Source organism: Adiantum capillus-veneris, chromosome 12, assembly GCF_014529385.1.
Source record: "Adiantum capillus-veneris isolate H3 chromosome 12, ASM1452938v2, whole genome shotgun sequence".
Lineage (NCBI taxonomy): Eukaryota > Viridiplantae > Streptophyta > Polypodiopsida > Polypodiales > Pteridaceae > Adiantum > Adiantum capillus-veneris.
Window position 1 is genome coordinate 12,933,900 of NC_140942.1, and position 21,872 is coordinate 12,955,771.

Consider the following 21,872-nt stretch of genomic DNA (forward strand, 5'->3'; position numbering starts at 1 on the left):
CCAGACTTTGCACCTTCTCTAAGAAGCATGCCAAAGAATGAGCCCTAGCCTCATATTTAAAGGTCCTTGGCCTAAAAAGCAGTTACAGTGAAAAGCCTTTAAAACTCAAAAGCTTCTGGTCCAAAAGCAATGCCAAAAAGCTGCCAGCGTAAATCACGGAAATCCGTACAGCCCTGCCACGTTAGCACTGCCAACGTAAAAAGCGTAAATCCGTACAGTTCTGCCACGTCATCAATCTTTGGCGCAAGCCTTTGTGTGTGTGTGTGTGTGTGGGTCTTGCTTTATTTTAATTCCTTGATGTCTCTAGGGGCCCCATCGAATGGGGTCTCCATAAGTCGGTAGCACTTCTTCTTTTGACACTTGTTCTTCTTAGGGTTTAGGCCCCTCGGCCAACATATGTAAGTTGGCCCCATTCTCCAGGGCTTTGACACGTCGGCAGTTTGTGACATGCATCCATATTGGAACTTTTGATGCGGTAGTCAAATAAATGCGTCACAAATGTGACATAATGCCATGCCAATGCTTTAAGATGTCTTGATGTACTAAGACCTTGCGTCTAGTCTATTTTATCCAAGCCGGAACTTTTGATGCACTACAATCAAATAAATGCTCCACAAATGCGTGAGAATGCCATGGCCATGCCAATGCCATAGTTCCGCAACTCATACAGGCATTCATGTAGACATGAATACATAAAGCTCTTCCATATTTGTACGGTCTACTAAAGTCTATCCGCTGACAGAAGATTTCCACTTCACATCTATATGGTACTTAGATGCAGCTCGTCTGCACATAATATTTTCCAAGTCACATTTATACGGTACCTAAACTTTTTTTCTCCGTATAGATCACATATATACGATACTCAGATGCAGGTCTGTCCGCATAAAAGATTTCCAAAGTCAAACAGGATTCCAATTAGATCCAAACAAGTTCAGACTATACTAAAACAAGGGAGTCTACCCTTGATTTCTGGAGTCATGACAGAAGTACGCTGAACTGTGTTGATGTATGCTTGTGTTTGTGAGTGTGCCGTGTGGGGTTTGTTGTGTTGGGAGCATGCACTAGTACCTAGCTCTACGCCCACTATTAAGTTGATGGTTATATTGTACTTATGGGTGACTACCATGAGTCTATAGCTGCACTATTTGTCATAGGTGAATTTGGGCTCTTCTTGGATTCTAGGTATATGTTGTAGTCGTATTAGCAAACATGCAAATTTCACATTGCGAAGTTTTCGTCGTAGTTGCGTGACCGGTTGATATTGTGGAAATTCTTCCATTCTTAGTGGTGCATATGCCCTATGTCACGTGCACATGTGACCCTATGTGCATGTGGACAAGCTACTTCAGGTCTAGGGTTCAAGTCAAGCTTAGGAAGTGTTTTGGCACCTTTGTTATTGTGTTCGCTGGCCGTGCATGTCCAAGCACTGGTTGCACACAGCATGTCATCAGATTACAGTCAATACCCATCAGGAGCATTTTACAGTGCACATAACCCATTTTCCCTATTTTAGCCATTTTTCACTTATTATCAATATGTGACTTTGTTGGGAAACTGGGTAGGGCGAATTGGCTAAGTTAATATATAAGAAAGCTAGCGCTAGCACTTTCTGGCAGAAGAGGCAGTAGGAGTCCAACCACTCATAGTGCACCTTCTCAGCAAGGCCAGCGTTTTGGCTCAGGACCAGCCTAGCGTTTTTCATCAGATCAGCCCTGGCGTTTTGCAGATAGCAGATCACAGAATAGCCTAGCGTTTTGGCAATTGCAGATCTACATCAGCGTTTTGCAGATTCTCGGTGATAGAACCATCCCTAGCAATAGCGTTTTCAGTTTTCAGCAGTCAGACTCCGCATTGCAGTCCCCAAACCTCGCAGATCTCACCTTCCCGCAGTAGACTCTCGCCGCACGGTCAGATCAGCTAGACTTTGCAGATTCAGTCCGCTATTCGTAGATTTCAGCATCTGCGTTTTCAGCGCATAACGTCGTCGTCATCGCCGTCGTCACCGACATAGAGTCAGAATTCAGCAGATACAAGATTTGCAGATTTCAGCCCCTAGCGTTTTCAATTTTCAGCCCGTCTCGTCGTCGTCATCATCGCCGTCGACATCGTCGGCAAGACCATTGCATTTAGACAATTGTACGAGATTTGTGCAATCAATAGCATAGACCTCTCTCGCCATAGAGAATGGGGCCCTTGGAGGAGGGTTTGACAACATTCTTGTGTTGTATTGTCTTCTCTTTCTCTCAGTCTCAGCACCTTCATTCACAGTGTCATTCACTTTGTTTGTGATCATTTGCACTCTCTCACTAAAGGTACGGAAGGCTCTCCCTTCCGTAAGTAAAAGGAACCCTTGAGCACAGTTCGGAGCACTCATCTTGAGCAAAGTTCAACATTCACTTTTGCTACACCTTACATTGGTATCAGAGCTTTGGCAGTGTTTCTGTATCACTCAAGGAAGGAAAGAACCACATAATTTTTTTTGCTGCTTGTGGTCGCGCGTAACCCAAGTCCTCTTGGGCGTGCCGATTCCTAATCGTGTTTTTGAAGAATGACAAGCCTCCCCTTGTTCCTCTTTTCACTCATTGAGAGCGGACCGTGCACTTAGCGGCCGGCCAATCGACGTGAGGTGGGAAAAGCAACCTTGGTGTGAGCGCAAGGCCGCCAAGGGGTGCGCCCGCACGGAAGAGTAGAGCTCGAGTAAGAGAAGATCCTTCTCTAACACAGATTGCAAGCCAAAGAAGCTCCTCAAGAACCTCAAGAACTCAAGAACCAAAGAACGACAAGAACCCAAGTTCCTCGTGGACTCAAGAACTCAAGACGTCAGTGTATGGTCATGACCCGAAGCGGAATGGATACTTCGCATGGAGGTGATGAGCATTGAGGTGGCGAAAAAGAATTTTCCCCACTAGGAGGTTTTTCCGACCCCCCCCCCCCTTTCCCATCTACGCCAAGGATTGCACCAAATCGTGTGGAGGCTTTCGTCAAGACGATGATGGACATGATGATACAACAAGAAGCGCAACGCGCCGCCTTGGAGCGCGAGCACGAAGAAAGAAAGGTAGAATTGGATTGTGAATGTGAAGAAAGAACGACAGCCTTAGAGAGTGAGCGTGCTTGGCGGCGAAGAAAGAAAGGCAGAATTGGATCGTGAGCGCAAAGAAAGAAAGGCCGAATTGGATCGCGAGCGCGAAGAAAGACGGTTAGCCTTGGAACGTGAGTGCGAGGTGCCTTGGAGTAAGAGCGTGAGGCGCAGAGAGACCAACGCATGCAAGAGTTGGTCCTACAGGTACTTACCTCGAAACCCAAGCCAATCAAAGATGTTGGTAGTTCATCAAGTAGCAGAGACTCGAACTCTAACAACCTCGTCACAGAGAAGATCACGTTTAGTAAGTATGACGGTAAGATGGATGCTAGTGTTATTTATTCTTGGTTGCTTCAATTTAATGCTTATTTTGCGACAACTAAGAAGACAGGGAATAGCAAAGTTTTGACGGCAGCCATGTATCTTGTCGGTGATGCCATTAATTGGCCCTTCTGGGTACGCCGTGATCCGCACTCGAGGGACGGAACCGCAGGGCACGTGTGCCTGTGGCGAAGTTCCTCGGTGAAGTTGTACCCCGGTATTTGGGTGCTCTGCATAGGCGGATGGAGAGATAATGCTCCCCTTCCTATGCTGTTATTTTGAATCCGATCCCTTTTGGGGGAAATGACGTGATTCTCCCCAAGCGAAGCCAGATGAGCTACAAGAGCGCCCAAGTTCCAGTCCCCCCGGAGGGGTCAACTTCACCTAAAAGGGGTTGGGAGGTGCAAACGGGAGACATCACCAACCTCAGCGGACGCCACCTATGAGCCGATGCCCTTCTAAGCGGGTATGGCATTTCCTAGGGGAAAACCGTCAGGTTTCAATGGCAGTTTAGTGAGGTGAGCGATAAGTTACCTAGAGGAGGCAACTCCAAAGGAAGACCGAAGCAAGTCCCGCAGTACCTGGGCCTCTGAACAGAGGTACTTGGTCGTTGTCACGCCCAAATCCAAGTGGCGAAGTGGGTCTCTCAAGGGATTAGTCATGGCCCTAAGAGTGTAGATAATTATGAACTCTCGTAGTCCAGAGGAAACTAGTGACAAAAGCGTCTGCCTTCGGTTTCTGGGTGCATAGTCTTGGTCGTTCTTCTTGTATACTTTTTGGGTGTATGAGGGGAGCAGCCGGGCGTGCCCTACACGACTCCGAAAACAAAACAAAGCAAAAGTTGGCCGCTCTCCTAGTGAAAGCCGACGAAGTAACACAATTGCTAAACCTAAGCTCAGTCCAGATGAAAAAGCAGCACAAGGAATTTTAGGAGAATACATTACGTCAGAAGAACAAAGCATTTATTCTAAGGAAGGTCGATGTTATCATTGTCACATCAAGGGTCACATAAAAAGAACACGTCCTAAGATTGAATCTAGCGAATCTAAAGAACCCACAAAACCCACATCTTCTGGTAATGCCATACATGAGAACACGAGTGTGATCCAAGTTTCTCATGATCCTCCCATTGATGAGTCTCTCATTAAGTGTTATGGTCATGTGAAGGATCAGCGTTTTGTCATATGTTTGATCCAGATAGTATGCATGATGTGATTAGTGACTCATGTTGAAAGAGTCCGCTTGGAGGTTAGCAAGACATCTCCTTTCGAGGTGTTGGGCTTCGCTCTCGGTATGGACTCTCTCATTACACGAGAGTGCCTCGATGTGTTATTCACGGTTCAACAAGTGTCCTTCCGCAAGAAACTTACAGTATCTCCTCTTTCAGGATGTGATATGCTTTTAGGCATTCGATGGTTTCGTGAGCATAACCCTCTCATTGATTGGGCAACCAATACTTTCACTTTCAATGCCAAAAGTGACTCTCCTATTGTCATTCGTAGGGAGGAAGTTGTTCTATCTTCATCTCTCATTTCTAATGTGCAGACGAAGATTGAAAAGAATCAAGAGAAGGAGACTCTCTCAGTCTTTTCTTCTCCAAAGCACGACACACATGATTTGCATGATATAGATGTGATTATTCACAAGCATGATGACTTGCAGGATAAAGATGTGATTGTTCACAAGGATGATGGTTTAGTTGATGCTTTTTCTAGTGAAGCTAACCTCATTACAGATTCGATCATTCACGAAGAACCGATCTTGTCTCTCGAGTCAAGATCTAAGGAACCCCCACAGGATGTATTGTGTATACGCATGATTAGTCAGTACGCATTGTTCGATTGTTTCATTTGTGACGGTTTCGTGTATTTTAGTCACCGTCTTTTTGTGTTCCCTTTTCATAGGCATGCCATATTGTACGATGAACATGATTCACTCATGAATGAGCACGGATGTATGCAGATTACTCATGAAAAGATGAAATGTTTGCATTCAAGGAATTCACATTCCATGTCTCTTCCTTGGCATGACACAATATCCAAAAGAGCACAAGAAGGATTGAGCATCAAGCATCGGCATTTCCATTGTGATTTGCCACAGTTGATAGGTTTAGATCATAAAGACAAGATTCGATTTCAATTTTTGCGTGTGTTTGATGAACGGGTTGGCACTCCGTCACTTTGATCATCTGCATTGCATGCACAGTTTTTTCGAAAGAATAGTCTTTTTCCAGTCACTCTACATGGAATGGTATGTTCATCTTTTTGTGTTGGAAGTGGTTTCAAGAATTTTCCTCCTCGGACATTCTTGATAAAGGTGGACCTACGTCCATAGATGTAGTTGGACCATTGAAGCAGTCTCAGATGACTTTGTGTCGCTTTCGGCGCGGCCCAAAGAAGCAAGCGTTGCAGACCTTTATGAAGTTCAAGTATCGCACGACCCACGTATCAGAGTGGGCCGACGAAGAGTCCTTCACAAGATTCTAGACACCGTTGGCAATCTCCCTCGACGCCATACAATTTGGTACCAGTACCTCACTTTAAAAAGGAGGGGATGTCACGTGCACATCTAACCCTATGTGCATGTGGACAAGCTACTTCAGGTCTAGGGTTCAAGTCAAGCTTAGGAAGTGTTTTGGCACCTTTGTGAGTCTGTTCGCAGGCCGTGCATGTCCAGGAACTTAGAGTAGTTGCATATCCTTTGGTTGCACACAACATGATCATCAGATTAAAGTCAAATTACAGTCAGTACCCATCAGGAGCATTTTACAGTGCATAGAACTCATTTTCCCTATTTTAGCCATTTTTCACTTATTATTAATAAGTGACTTTGTTGGGAAACTGGGTAGGGCGAATTGGCTAAGTTAATTTATAAGAAAGCTAGCGCTAGCACTTCCTCGTAGAAGAGGCAACAGGAGTCCAACCACTCACAGTGCACCTTCTCAGCAAGGCTAGCGTTTTGGCTCAGGACCATCCTAGCATTTTTCATCAGATCAGCCCTGGCGTTTTGCAGACAGCAGATCAACCCTGGCGTTTTTGCAGACCACATATCAGCCTAGCGTTTTGGCAATTGCAGATCTACATCAGCGTTTACAGATTCCCGGCGACAGAACCATCCCTAACAATAGCGTTTTCAGTTTTCAGCATTTCAGCAGTCAGACTCGCACCGCAGTCCCCAAACCTCGCAGATCTCACCTTCTGGACCAGATCCTCGCCGCACGGTCTGATTAGCCAGTGTTTGCAGATTCAGCCCGCTATTCGCAGCTTTCAGCATCTGCGTTTTCAGCGCATTGTTGTTGCGTCGTCGTCATCGCCATCGTCACCGACATAGAGTCAGAATTCAACAGATACAAGATTTGCAGATTTCAGCCCCTAGCGTTTTCAGTTTTCAGCCCGTCTCGTCATCGTCATCATCGCCGTCGACATCGTCCACAAGACCATTGCATTTAGACCATTGTACGAGATTTGTGCAATCAATAACATAGACCTCTCTCGCCATAGAGAGTGGGCCCTTGGAGGAGGGTTTGACAACATTTTGGTGTCGTATTTTCTTCTCTTTCTCTCAGTCTCAGCACCTTCATTCACAGAGTCATTCACTTTGTTTGTGATCATTTGCACTCTGTCACTAAAGGAACGGAAGGCTCTCCCTTCCGTAAGTAAAAGGAACCCTTGAGCACAGTCGGAGCACTCATCTTGAGCAAAGTTCAACATTCACTTCCGTTGCACCTTACACCCTATCAACTACCTTATTTGTTGCATTAATTCTTTCTATCTAAGCATTTTTCTAGTGCTAGGCTTCATCGTGGCTGAGTTTGCTCTCGCCGATCTCTGTCATGACAGAAACTCAGTGTTGAACTTTGTGTTGATGTATGCTCCTCTGTGTGTGTGTGTGTGTTGTGTTGGGAGCATACGTATGCTCTCGTGCGTGTGTGTTGTGTTGGGAGCATATGTTAGTACCTAGTTCTACACCCACTATCAGACACTGATGACATTAGTGGGGATGTTGTATTTAGTCAATACTATGCATGATGAAGTTGATGGTTATATTGTCTTATGGGTGACTACCACGAGTCTATAGCTACACGATCTGTCCTAAGTGAATTTGGACTCTTTCTAGATCCATCTAGGTATATATATATATATATGAAAACAAGGTTCAAATAAAATTAGACAAGTTCAAATAGCACCCAAACAATATTCTCAAACAAGGTCGAACGAGTTTGGACAATGCTTGAAAGCACGCTTTTCAAACATAGCTTTGAGTTATGTACTGATGTAGGACCTGCTTGCTTTTTGGAAAAGCAAACCGCTTGGCTTTGATCTCTCTGTAACTGGAAGGGCACCAAGTGCCAACTTGAAGAACAAGTTAAACAAACGTTAGCAGCTAAAACAGAACTTCACACTTGAGACGACATTCAATCGGCTTTAACACTGATGTTTCCAAAAGCTCCGAAAGTCCTGCTTTCAAGAACTGACTTCAAAAGCTCTTCCAATGTCTTGAGGCCATGTCAGCACCTCCATACGACCGCCACGTCATCACCGGTCAGTGCCTATTCGGGCCGCCTCTCTCTCTCTCTCTCTCTCTCTCTCTCTCTCAGATCTGGTCTAGGTCATGCCATGCCGTCCAGTTGTGACAAATTAGATCACATCTATAAAGCCCTAATGTTTCACTTCACAACAGAAAAACCTGAAATGTTTTCGCAAAATGTTTCAGAATGTGAAAACGCCTGTAACACTTTGCAATGCTACTATGCATACCATGTCATGGGACGAAATCAGAAGCATGGATTCTATACGCTCCATGGCTTTCCTAGTTATCCACGTTTTGAAGTAGGTGTAGCATGTCCACATGGTGCATTGGGCCATACCGTACACACCATACAAGCCAATCCTGGAGATGCACTCCTCTGCTAACCATTTATTCATAAATCAGGCCAGAGATTTTATTATAAAAAGACTAGAATATACTGAAATCAAAGTGCTCAAGAAACCAGGGCATGCTTTAAATTTATTTGATGCCTTACTAGAAGGGGAGGCATTTATGGTAGTAAATTGGCTGCCTATAGTAATTTGGTAAATATTATTGCGGTTTTCTTGTAGGCGTCAGAGGTGTACTGAATGAGCTATATGTTATTTACTCGTCTTCCTGAACTTTTTCAAACTACTGTTTATGGATGTGTGATGTGCTTGTGTTTTTTGGCTAGGCAGAAGTGGACTGCATGATTCTTGATGTCAGGGAGCATGAGGCATACCTCTCTTGTCATTTAAAAGATGGTATGTTTTGTTTACAATCAAACAGATACCACTGGGTCCTTAAGTTTTAGGGTTCTCATCTCATAATCAAGGTATCCTTATCAGGTGTTAATTTCAAAATTTTTACCAGCTATCTCATTCCCAGCACCAGTTTTAAAGAGATCTATGAATGTCTTACCTTGGAGATTCTGAAATATGTAAAAACCTAGCCTGCTGGTTCATTGCTCTTTTCAAAACAACCTGAAATGCTTTGTACATGGAAGAGTAACCCTTTAGCATCACAGATAAACAAAGAACCAGAGAAAATCATCATTTTTTATGATGAAAATGGAGGGTCTGCATCGGTATGTCTCTTGGAATTATAGTCTTAACTCTGAATGGCATTAAGGTTTCAAGAAATAATGAGCACAATTGGTAATGTTAGCTGTTCTGCTTCAGTATTATGTTTACATTCATGAATTTCTGTGCATACATACACTTGATTATAGTTTTTTGAATAATTACCTATTTAATACTCAAATTTTTGGTTGTGAGGATGTTTGGATTGCTGCAGTCTATGTTACCAATGACTGATTGCCTCGAAGAAAAAAATTCGGGGGAGGGACTGCGTTGTTTGTTAACTCTACCACAAGATATTGTACATCATCTTTATGAAACTACTACACTTGCTCACGTTAGCTATACACAGGAGAGCAATGTAGTATTGCTATCATCCAAGTATCAAAGGTCACAATCTTTTATAGTGTAGAACTTAGCAACTATGATGTACTTCAATTGTTGCAAACTTAGTCTACTGTGAGGAGGTTGTGACAAGTGTTACACTCACGTGTCCCTCGGGTAGTTTTGATGTGAACCGTTTCCCTATTCACGGGCACTTTTTTACTCTAGTGTTGGCTAGAGGTTTTTTCTCTGTGTAACCACATATACACACTATACGCATGTGTGGTGGTACGTTGTACTTAGGGAGACTCGTATCTTTCTCTCATACTCACACTTGAACTCTTCATAACAAAGTGAGGGAGCTTCAAGCTATCAAGCTTCTTGCTGTTTGTGTGTGTGCATCTACGGGTGTGTGTATGCGCGTCTATAGCTTCCCTCACTCCCTTCTTCACCCAACAATGGTATCAGAGCAGGCTCTTTAGCTCCCACAAGCATTCTCCTTCCTCCATATCTCATATTAGGTTTTGCAGGAGGTGCAACCTCGGGACAGCTAGTCACCATTTTGCTCGCCACGGGTGCTCCGGGTGTCCTTTTTGCTCAACCTAGGACTCAAAACGAAGCTAAGAATGAGTACTATGCATCGATATCAAGAATGAGCATTTCTGGACACATTAAGGCTTTGCTGTAACTGCATTTACAGGTCTGCAGATTTTTTGTAGGTTTTGTCGGGAGTGCATTTCTTACCAATTTATTGTTCGTGGGTGCTATGGCAAGCAACAATGACTTGTTTGGCATGCTTCAAGCTGAGGATAAGCTTATGAGACCAATTATCCGATGTGGTCTTACATGATGAAACATGTGCTTGTTGCAAAGAAACTATGGAACATTGTGGCGGATGTAGACAAGAGACTTGGCAGTTCTACTTCTACTGTTACAGATGCAAGTAGCTCTTCAACAGTTGTTTCTTCATCTTCTCCACCTACACAGGATCAACTTATTTCTTCATCTTCTCCACCTACACAGGATGAGCTTAGATGGGATGAAAAGGATGCCAAAGCACATGCTTTGATTGCTCTTTCCGTGAAGCGCCATATTGTTCCGCACATTCGGTCTTGCATTCTTCCAAGCAAGCTTGGGGTGTACTTGCTTCTTTGTATGCCGGGTGCAATGAAGCCCGTGTGGCCTACTTGAGGAATCAACTTGAGGAAATGCATATGGCTGAAGGTGAGTCCGTTGATGTGTATGTTACAAAGATTAAGGATTTGAAAGAGCAATTGGCAAATATAGATGAGATTATTTCGGACAATTTTCTCATCTCCACTTTGCTTAAAGGGTTGCCAGATTCTTTTCAAAGCTTTGCTACTACCCTTCGTTTTGTTGCAAAAAGAAATCCCAACATGTATACTTTTGATGAGGTTGTGTCACTTCTCTTACAAGAAGAGCAATTTAGAATGAATAGAAGTGGTTTGATTGAGGGAACTCAAGCACTTGCTATCTCTCAAAGAGGTAAAAGCAAGTCCGGATGAGCTTTGGGCACATCAAAACCAAAGCCCCAAACTCCCTCTTCCACTAATTCTTCTAGTGATGGTGATTCACAAAAAAAGAAGAGATGTAAGTATTATCGGAAATCGGGACATACCATTGAGGAATGTAGAAAGCTTGCAAAGCGTAATGATAAGAAGAAGCAATCGGGCATGTCTATCATTGAGAGCACGAGTAATGCAAAGGATGATGAAGCTAATCTTGCTCAAGATGTTTGGGCTTGTGTTGTTACATGCACATATGATTCTTCATTACATTCTACATGTATGACAGTGCGTGAGGTTGATCTTGATTGGTACTTTGATAGTGGTGCTTCCAAGCATATAACATCATGTAAGAAGTTTTTTGTGTCCTTGCAAGATGCACCAAAGGGGGGGCATGTTGTGTGTGCAAATAATGCCTCTTACCCTATCATTGGAGTTGGGAACATAAAGCTTACGGTTGCAAATGGGGGTGTTGTGACTCTCAAGAATGCCTTGTATGTGCCAGGCATAAAGAAGAACTTGCTTTCGGTGCCTACCATTGCCTCTTTGGGTCTTCATGTACATTTTGTGGATGCCAAATGTATGGTTCATGACTTCAGCAATGGTGATGTTATTGTTATGTTTGGGACGTTTGGCTTGTATCGTATGGATACTTATGAGAGACATGCATCAAATGCCTTGCTTGTTTGTACTCCTTTTATGGTTGAAACGGAGTTATGGCATGCACGTTTTGGTCATTTAAACTTCAATAGCTTGCTCTATTTACAAAAGCCTGATATGGTTGTTGGTTTGCCCACACTTGGCTCCATTGAGAAGCATGCTTATAAAGGTTGTATACTTGGCAAAATGCATCGTGCCTCTTTTCCGAAGGATGGTTTTGTTCATGCTACAAAAAAGTTACAGCTTGTACACAGTGATGTATGTGGTCCTGTGAAGACTCAATCTTTTGGAAAGTATGTATATCTTGTTACCTTCATAGATGATGCTATTTGCCATACTTGGGTGTATGCATTGAAAGCAAAGAATGAAGTTTTTGCATGCTTTAAAAGCTTTGTGACTATGGCTGAAAATTTCAGTGGCAACAAACTTATTACTCTTCGCACAGATCGTGGTGGGGAATATATGTCGCATGAGTTTAATGTTTTTCTTTGTGACAAAGGTATTATGTATCAATGTACTGTGCCATATACACCTAAGCAAAATGGTGTTGCCGAGCATAAGAATCGTACTCTCTTGGAAATGGCACGTTGTATGGTTAAAGGAAAGCATCTTCCTGATAAGTTTTGGATGGAAGTGCTTATGTCTGCAAACTATGTTTTGAATAGATGTCCCACTAAAGTTTTGAGAGTTGTTACACCTTATGAGGCTTGAATGGTCGAAAGCCAATGGTGAGCCATATGTTTGTGTTTGGTTGTTTGGCATATGCTCTTGTGCCTTCACAACAACGTCACAAACTGCAAGACAAGGCTATAAAATGTATCTTTGTGGGTTATAGTGCTGAAAGTAAAGGTTATCGTTTGTATCATCCGTTGTTGTAAGTCGTGATGTGGTATTTGCTGAAAATTTAGCCCATCCCTTGCTTGAATGTAAAATGCAACCAACTATTGGGTCACAAGATATGTTTGATACACTTATGCCTTTGTTTCAAAGTGGTACAGTGGATAATGGCCATGTAGAGCAGCCAAATGAGGTTCAAAGAGTTGAAAATTTGCATCCAAACATGGCTGAAAATCAACATGAAGTTCAACCCATTGATGATATACAAGTTGATCATGAATTACATAAGGAACGCACTTCTATCAGGGATGCACAAGCAATACCAAGATGGCTGAAGCAAACTTTACAAGATAGTAAGTTGAGTGCTCCTTTGCGTGGTAGAACAAGATCATCTACTCGCCATGTATCGAGTAATTTTGTGGATATAGCTCTCATTGCGACAGTATGTAATGAAGAACCACTATCTTTTGAAGATGCATCTGAAAATGAGGAGTGGATGGTTGCTATGCAATCCGAATTGGATTCGATTTCCAAGAATGGTACTTGGGAGTTATGTGACTTACCTAAAGGTAAGCATGCAATCGGTACTAAGTGGGTTTACAAAGTTAAGCGAAAGTCTAATGGTACTACAAAGCGAAACTTGTTGCAAAAGGTTATGCACAACAATATGGTATTGACTATGAGGAGACTTTTGCGCCTACTTCACGTATGACTACCATTCGTACTGTGGTTGCATTGGCTACTCATCGTGGTTGGAAAGTGCATGAATCGGATGTGATAACTGCATTTTTGAATGGTGACTTACATGAAGAGGTTTATGTTAAACAACCTTTTGGTTTTGCCATTAAAGGTCAAGAGCATAAAGTATGTCGCTTGCGAAAGGCTTTGTATGGACTTAAGCAAGCATCACGTGCATGGTATAAGAAGATGTATCGGCACTTGATTGCTCTTGGTTTCCAATGTAGTCCGATTGAGAACACACTTTATGTACGCAAAGATGGCAATGACTTGATTGTGTTTGTTCCTTACGTTGATGATATGCTTTTGACTGGGTCATGTGAGCTGAAATCTGAGAAACTAAAGGCTGATTTGCAACAAGCTTTCGAGATCAAAAATCTTGGTCATTTGAGCTATTATCTTGGTATCCAGTTTGTTTCCATTGAGAGGGGTATTATCATGCATCAAGAAAAATACATTGAGAAGCTGCTTCATCGTTTTGGTTTTGAGGATTGCAAGTCCATTTCAACTCCTGTTGAGACAAGATTCAGGTTCTCAATTGAGGATTGTGATGATGCATTTGACACTTCTCTCTACCAACAAGCTGTGGGATGCTTAATTTATGTATGCAACACTCGGCCAGACATACAATATGTTGTTTCCCAATTGAGCAGGTTTATGTATAGCCCCGGCACTAGCATGGCAAGCTGTGAAGTGTGTCTTTAGATACCTCAAAGGCACTATGAACTTTGGTCTCTTCTATGGTAGAGATAATCAACCATGCTTGCATGCATTTACAGATAGTGATTGGGCTGGTTGTTATGATACACGAGTGTCCACTAGTGGCAATTGCTTTCTTCTTGGAAAATCATGCATATCATGGTTGAGTAAGAAGCAGCCAACTGTGGCCACATCCAGTTGTGAGGCTGAGTACAGGGCAGCATTCACGGCTACGGTGGAGTGTGTATGGCTCAGACGTCTCTTGATGGATCTATGCATGAAGCCACATGAGTCTGCGACCATTTTCACTGACAGTCAGAGTGCATTGGCAGTTGTGAGGAATCTAGTGTTTCATGCTCGCACAAAACTCATTGAGGTGCATTATCACTATGTCAGAGAGCGGCTACATGCAGGAGATATTGATTTGGCGTATGTACCTACACAAGACAATGTGGCAGACTTGTTCACCAAAGCTCTTCTAAGGGAAAAGTTTGAAGCTTTTCGCAAAGCTTTAGGCTTGTTACCATGTGGGGGCTGATCTGTCACCTCCCTGTACATGTTCACATAGTTCACTCCAGGGGGGTTTGTTACACTCACGTGTCCCTCCGGTAGTTTTGATGTGAACCGTTTTCCTATACACGGGCACTTTTTACTCTAGTGCTAGCTAGAGGTTTTTTCCCCGTGTAACCACATATACACACTATACACATGTGGTGGTACGTTGTACTTAGGGAGACTCGTATCTTTCTCTCATACTCACACTTGAACTCTTCGTAACAAAGTGAGGGAGCTTCAAGCTATCAAGCTTCTTGCTGTATGTGTGTGTGCATCTACGGGTGTGTGTACGCGTCTATAGATTCCCTCACTCCCTTCTTCACCCAACAACAACCACTAACCTTAGTTGGTTTCTTTTCCTTGATTTTTATTTGATTTTTGGGACCCTCTTTTCGAAGTCACAAATGGTTGGACATTGTATGGCCAATGTGAAACGGCTGACGATCGACCAGGTGAAAACAACAATTCACGTCGATGACGATCAACAACCCTTTTCTGCTTTGCCTGAGTCTTCTCCAAGGCAAGCTTGATCTTCTTATACATTTCATCTATATTCTCAACAGATCAATCTGCTTCAAAAATCTTGTCCTTTGTGTGCAAAATGGGAGGAACCTTTTTGGCACCCTCAACAATTTTGAAAGGTGCCTTTTCTATTGATGAATGCACTGTGTTGCTGTACGGCATGCGTAAATGCTGTTCCCACTTGCCCTTATTAGCTGACACATAGCATTCAGCAGATCCTAGACAGTAGAATTAGCCTCTCTTGATTGTCCATCAGTTTGTGGATGAAATGAGGAGGAAAACTTTGAGCATGGTGTCCATGTTCTCAAACAAGCCTCTCCATAACAGGCTTGTCATACGAGGATCACGATCACTGACAATAGATTGTGGCATACCATGGTACTTAAATACATTGTACATAAACAATTGTGCCATTTGATCAAATTTTATCTTCTTCCTGACATGGATAAAATGGGCCCGTTTGCTGAACCTGCAAATAATGGTCCATATACCATCATTCCTTGTCAGCATTCTTGGAAGATCAAAATCCATAGCAATACTTTCCCGTGGCTTATCGGGAATAGATAGTGGTTGTAACAATCCTAGTGCTTTTTGCCTGTCAAACTTGACCTTTTGGCAAATCATGTATGCTCGCACAAAGGCATTCTCATCTCTCCTCACGGTAGGCCAATAAAAGAACGTCGCGACCGATTACACTGTCGCATTTATACCACGATACCCTGTATACGTGAAGAAACGAACACGCGGAGAGGATCTCCTGGCTACACGGACCGCCTATAGATAGGAGTGCACCTGTAAGACCGAGCGTCCCATACCACCCGGCCTCACCTCCTCAAGGTGACCTCGCGCACTCCTAGTCTCATGGGCTAACCACTGGCACTCTGCCAGTTGGGGTAGATGATTACAAATGAGGCCTTGGCCTCTCTTTTGTAATAGTGGCCGGCCACATTGGCCGGGTTCATACTACGACCGTCCGGACACCGGACACCCATCCCCACGGTGTCTTAGACCAAATCCCCTATTTTGTGAGTGGGACATAACGTACGTCTCCCCTTGAGAACCATTGATCTTCTCATCAATGAAGGGGGGATATTGAGTATAACTGGCCCGTACAACGTAGAGGGCGGTACTATTTCAATTACCTGTTAACTTTACACAGAGCACTGAGAAGGGAAGAGAACACAGTTGCGTCCAGCGACTAGAATGTCACTGCGCACACGAGACCGACACCCTGTAGGCCCCAAAGACTGGCGCCCCTTTCGGTATTTCTTTATTCAAATTAAGGTAGACGATCCGACCACTTAGCACAAGCTTTCACAAAGCTGTCCAAACCTGGCGAGGGCTGAAAACGCAGGTTTTCGACCGGATTTCGACAGCATAACGGCGCAAAAACCCCTGTAGGTCAAAAACACCCGTCTAGGACGGATTCCCTCGATATCTGGAAGCTTTCTGGTGAGCTGTCACAGAAATTCATCGGGCTGTAATTCTCTGTTTTTCACTGCCGGGAGCCCAAAAGCCTGTACACGCATCCCAAGGCTCTCACGAGGCTCCCCCGATGTTCCCTTGCAATGTAGGTGCGAAACCCTAAACCTGCAGAAAAACACAGCAGGCTGTAATTCCCTGTTTCGGATCGTTTTTAGCGGAGCGAACACGCCTACGCGTGTCCCAAGGGCTCCCGCACGCAATGGGACAGTTCCCCTGTGAATTGGACGAGTTTTCACGCGAGAAAACTCTCCAAACTCGCAATCTTTCGTGATGGAACTGTGCGTACCTGTGGAGGATTAGCAATTAGCTATTCCGGTTCCTGTTCAGAAGGCTCTTGCCTTGGCAAACGCGCATAAACCCCCAGAACTGTACATAGGTCAAATGAGAAGCCCACTAGTGGGGCATAACATATTGTACGTAGGGGAGAAAGAGAGCATTATGTAGCGTGCGGGGCATCACACCCGTCACCATACTGTGCATAGAGGGCAAGGCAAGCATTCCATAGCTTCTGTACCTGCTACAATCCACCTGAGGCTGAAAATGGCGCCCCCTTTGTTGACATGCAACTCGTTTTTGCCTCCCAGAGTGGCAGAATCGCTCATAGGCTGACACGTCGCCCAGTTTCTGAGTTTGGGCTTTCCCTGCTAAAAATATCTCAACTGGTGCGTCAGTTGACTTGACAGCAGAGCAATAAAATGTTCCCCTTGTCATTCCAGAGCTAATGACGCGAACACATTTTCCGGTCAAAAGTAGCAGTTCCCTAAAATTTAGGAGATGCTTCCATGGCGTCCCTATCGGTCTCCTGACCATCATTGAAGACTACCATTTGACCAACATCTACAATGTGGGTTAATTTACTGGCCCCTTTCAACTTATAAAGTTGCAGTGACTTGACGAGTGGCCCAAATTCCAGTTTGGCGCACACGAGCTTCCATACTCATCAGAATTCAGTGCTAACTGGCCCGGGCAGTCCCTGTCTGACCGACCTAGATCCTCGATGTGAGAAACCCATTTGGCTGCAGCCGTTTCACACTGGCCATGCAATGTCCACTTGCACCTTTTCAAGGGTTTTGGGACAAACAAGTAAAAATAAAATAAATATATCTAATACTTATTTACGGAAGGCAACTGGAAAAATACACCTCTTGGTGACACACCCCACCCTTGAAATACTGCAAGCGACCTCGCTTGCATGCCAATAATACATGTAGATATCTCCTGATATCACATATATTCTATGATGGGAATCCAAGATATACATGCTTTCGGAAATGTAGCGTTGGACGATTAAACAATCCCACCAACCTGGCTACGACACATATATCAAGCATAGAAGTCTTCTAGTGTACTCTTGAGCACAAACTTCTCTAGCTAAATTTTGTATGGAAAGAGTAGATACAATTGCTTAACTACTCTCTTGAGCATCATCAACCATGCTCTTGCCTTGCTCCAAAAAGGCTGCATCAAGTCACTGTGGGTTCCATTTGAAAGGCTTCAAGATACAATTGCAATAGCTGAGGTGAATCAAGCAATTCGGACTCTTCCATCCATTTGGCATCTAATGATGGATAGTTCTTGAACTTCACCAAATAGCGTCTTGCAACCTTTCCTCTAACCTTTCTTTCTTTATGTGCCAATATCTGTTCAGGAACAAGGATTTCATCCAATTCTTCTACTTCGGGTTGTTCCTCATCAAGCATATTCTCTGGCACATCACCAACAAAGGGCCTTAGAAGGCTGACACGAAAAGCATTATGTATTTTCCAGCCTTCTGGTAGCTTTAACCTGTAAGCTACATCGCTGATCTTTTTTGAAATCTGAAAAGGACCATAATATCGCATACTGAGCTTAGGAAACAAGCGTTCCTTGCCTTTCCTTTCCCTTAACCTGGCCTTTTCAAAGCGCAAAAGTACCCAATCACCAAGTGAAAATACAAGTTCACGACGGTGACGATCAGCAGCTTTCTTTTGCTTAGCCTAAGTCTTCTCAAGAGCAATCTTTATCTTCCTGTATGTTTCATCCATATCTTGCACATACTTGTCTGCCTCAAATATCTTGTCCTTAGTCAGCAAAATGGGTGGGACTTTCTTTCCTCCTTCCACTATCTCTAATGGTGCCTTACCTGTTGATGTATGCACAGTGTTATTGTAAGCATATTCAACCAATGGGAGATGGTGTTCCCAAGTTGCCTTGTGCTCTGAGACATAACATTTGAGTAGGTCCAAGACAGTAGAATTTGCCTCTTTTGACTGTCCATCAGTTTGCGGATGAAACGAAGAAGAGAACTTGAGCGTAGTGCCCATGTTCTCAAACAATGCCTTCCAGAAAAGACTCGTCATACGTGGATCCCTGTCACTGACAATTGACTGAGGCATCCCATGATATTTAAAGATATTGGTCATGAATATCTTGACCATGTGTTCTGGCTTTATCTTCTTCCTAACAGGAATGAAATGGGCCTGCTTACTGAACCTACAAATGATAGTCCAAATCCCATCATTTCCTGTTTGCGTCCTTGGAAGATCAAAGATAAAGTCCATTGCTATACTTTCCCATGGCCTATCAGGGATCGGCAATGGCTGCAACAATCCCGGTTGCTTTTGTCTGTCAAATTTGACTTTTTGGCATACTAAGCATGATCTTACAAATGTGTCAACATCTTGACGCAAAGCTGGCCAATAGAAGAATGCCTCAACCCCTTTCACTGTCGTATCAATTCCACGATGCCCAACATAAGGTGGAGCATGACTTTCCATCAAAATCTTTGGCCGTAACTGTTTAGTAACGCATAACTTTCCATGCATCATGAGAAAGTCATTCTTAAACATATAGTGCTCATGATGTTGCCCATCAACAAGCTAGTCATAGATCCTTGCAAAATCTGAATCTTCAGCATATTGTGTCTTCATTTCGTCTAGTTCACAATGGTACGGAATTGACACTGCTGAAATTAGGGGCTTTCGTGACAACGCATCAGCCACCACATTCTTTTTCCCTTGCACATGCACAATCTGAAAATGGAACATTGACAAGATGTTTGCCCATCGCATGTGCTTCTCAGACAACTTCGTCTGTGTGAGAAAATATCGCAAGGTTTGATGATCCGTTTGGACAACAAAATCAGCCCCTAGCAGATAGTGTTTCCAACTAGTGAGAGCATGAATTACTGCCAGCAATTCTTTCTCATAGACTTGCAAGTTCCTTTCAGTCTTCAAAAGAATTCTGCTCTCATATGCGACTACTCGGCCATTCTGCATTAGAACTGCACCAAGACTATGGCCACACGCATCACATTGAACCACAAAAGGTTTAGAAAGATCTGGCAAAATAATTACCGGATCTGAAGTCAGCTTCTCTTTCAAGTGTTTGAACGCTAAAATTTCCTTTTCCTTGCAGTGCATGGAGTGGAGAAGCAATCTCAGCAAAATTTCGGATGAACCTCCTGTAATAGGAACATGAGCCTAGAAAGCTTCGAATGTCATGTACGGACTTCAAGTCTGGCCATGACCTAATTGCTTCCACTTTAGCAGGATCCATGTGTACCCCATCCTTTGAAACAATGTGCCCAAGGAAGTGAATTTCTTGCAAAAAGAACTCACTTTTCTTCGCATTGATGAGTAGCCTATTCTTGCGTAGCTCATTGAAAACTGCGGTCAAGTGATCCCTATGCTCCTCTTCAGACTTTGAGTAGACAATCATGTCATCAAAGAAGGTACCCACGTTGTTGGGGCTTGACCCTGGTTCACCAATGCGGTCCACCATTGGAGCGCATTCCCTTTCAAGAAAGTGGCAGCCTTGCGTATCTTTGAAGATTCCGTGAAGTTGCCTCCAGCATAAGCTGCATTGAACTGCTGTATGAAGGTCAAAGCCTTCAATTGGTCCTGAGTTTCTCTGAAAGTTTCAAACTTCACTCCCTGCCCACCTTCCTTGTAATCCTTAGGCTGAGTCAAAGGAGCCACATTATCATAAACAGGTGCCTGTAACAGTGGTGCTCCATGAGTGTTCATTCTAGCACTCGCATCAACTGTTTTCCCTGTCATATCTGCATTTTGTATGTATGGCTGCGAAAAACCAGCCATACCAAATTGTGTTCCAGGCACTCGAAACTGGCCATAGGCACCCTGAAAACCTCGTTGGACACCCATGTTCGAGTACTTAGGGTTACCCATGCCTGTTTGCATTGTCCCGAACACATTCCCTGGCATATAACCTGTGGAAGGTCCAACCATAGCTTGAAACACTGAACCACCTCCAAAATAACCAAGATAAGTATTAGGTAATGGAAGGGTCTGACGCATAGCCTGTTCATTGCTCCCTTGACCATTCACAAACGGTTCCTGTCTAGCTAAAGCAAGTTGCTTTGGATCATTGGACACCGCTAGTTGCTCAACCACATGGGCTTTCCCTCGAGCATCATGAGTCCTCTGCGCATTGGAAATCTCCTTTTCCTGCAACGGCTCAGTCATGCCCTGTGTAGGAGGCTGAAAACCCTGTGTCGAAGCCTGTAAGAATTCCTGCATCCTTGGGTTGTTAGCCAACTGCTGAAACATGTCCATGCAACAACGCAGTTGAGTTCTAAACAACCTGTCCTCTTCTTGAAGAGTTGAAGGAATTTTCTCTGTGCCATGTGAGGAAGATCCCTCTTCAGGTACTTGGTCTCTCTTCTCTGCCATATCGACAAGCTCTGTGTTGCTTTCACCCACAACAATCCACGCTGCACTTTTTGAAGAAAAAGTGACTATCCCGTCGATGGAACCATATAACCAGCCCGTACAACGTAGAGGGCGGTACTATTTCAATTACCTGTTAACTTTACACAGAGCACTGAGAAGGGAAGAGAACACAGTTGCGTCCAGCGACTAGAATGTCACTGCGCACACGAGACCGACACCCTGTAGGCCCCAAAGACTGGCGCCCCTTTCGGTATTTCTTTATTCAAATTAAGGTAGACGATCCGACCACTTAGCACAAGCTTTCACAAAGCTGTCCAAACCTGGCGAGTGCTGAAAACGCAGGTTTTCGACCGGATTTCGACAGCATAACGGCGCAAAAACCCCTGTAGGTCAAAAACACCCGTCTAGGACGGATTCCCTCGATATCTGGAAGCTTTCTGGTGAGCTGTCACAGAAATTCAGCGGGCTGTAATTCTCTGTTTTTCACTGCCGGGAGCCCAAAAGCCTGTACACGCATCCCAAGGCTCTCACGAGGCTCCCCCGATGTTCCCTTGCAGTGTAGGTGCGAAACCCTAAACCTGCAGAAAAACACAGCAGGCTGTAATTCCCTGTTTCGGATCGTTTTTAGCGGAGCGAACACGCCTACGCGTGTCCCAAGGGCTCCCGCACGCAATGGGACAGTTCCCCTGTGAATTGGACGAGTTTTCACGCGAGAAAACTCTCCAAACTCGCAATCTTTCGTGATGGAACTGTGCGTACCTGTGGAGGATTAGCAATTAGCTATTCCGGTTCCTGTTCAGAAGGCTCTTGCCTTGGCAAACGCGCATAAACCCCCAGAACTGTACATAGGTCAAATGAG

General features: G+C 43.9%; 1 pseudogene across 1 annotated transcript in view; it reads left to right on the plus strand.

Moving 5' to 3' along the window:
* The window catches only part of LOC147445335 (uncharacterized), an 85,537-nt pseudogene that overhangs the window by 21,969 nt on the left and 41,696 nt on the right, over nt 1-21,872 (plus strand). The window contains exons 5-7 of the transcript XR_015189764.1: nt 8,610-8,679; nt 8,789-8,855; nt 8,943-9,002. The product of XR_015189764.1 is annotated as an uncharacterized LOC147445335 (transcript). The remainder of the gene's footprint in view (nt 1-8,609; nt 8,680-8,788; nt 8,856-8,942; nt 9,003-21,872) is intronic.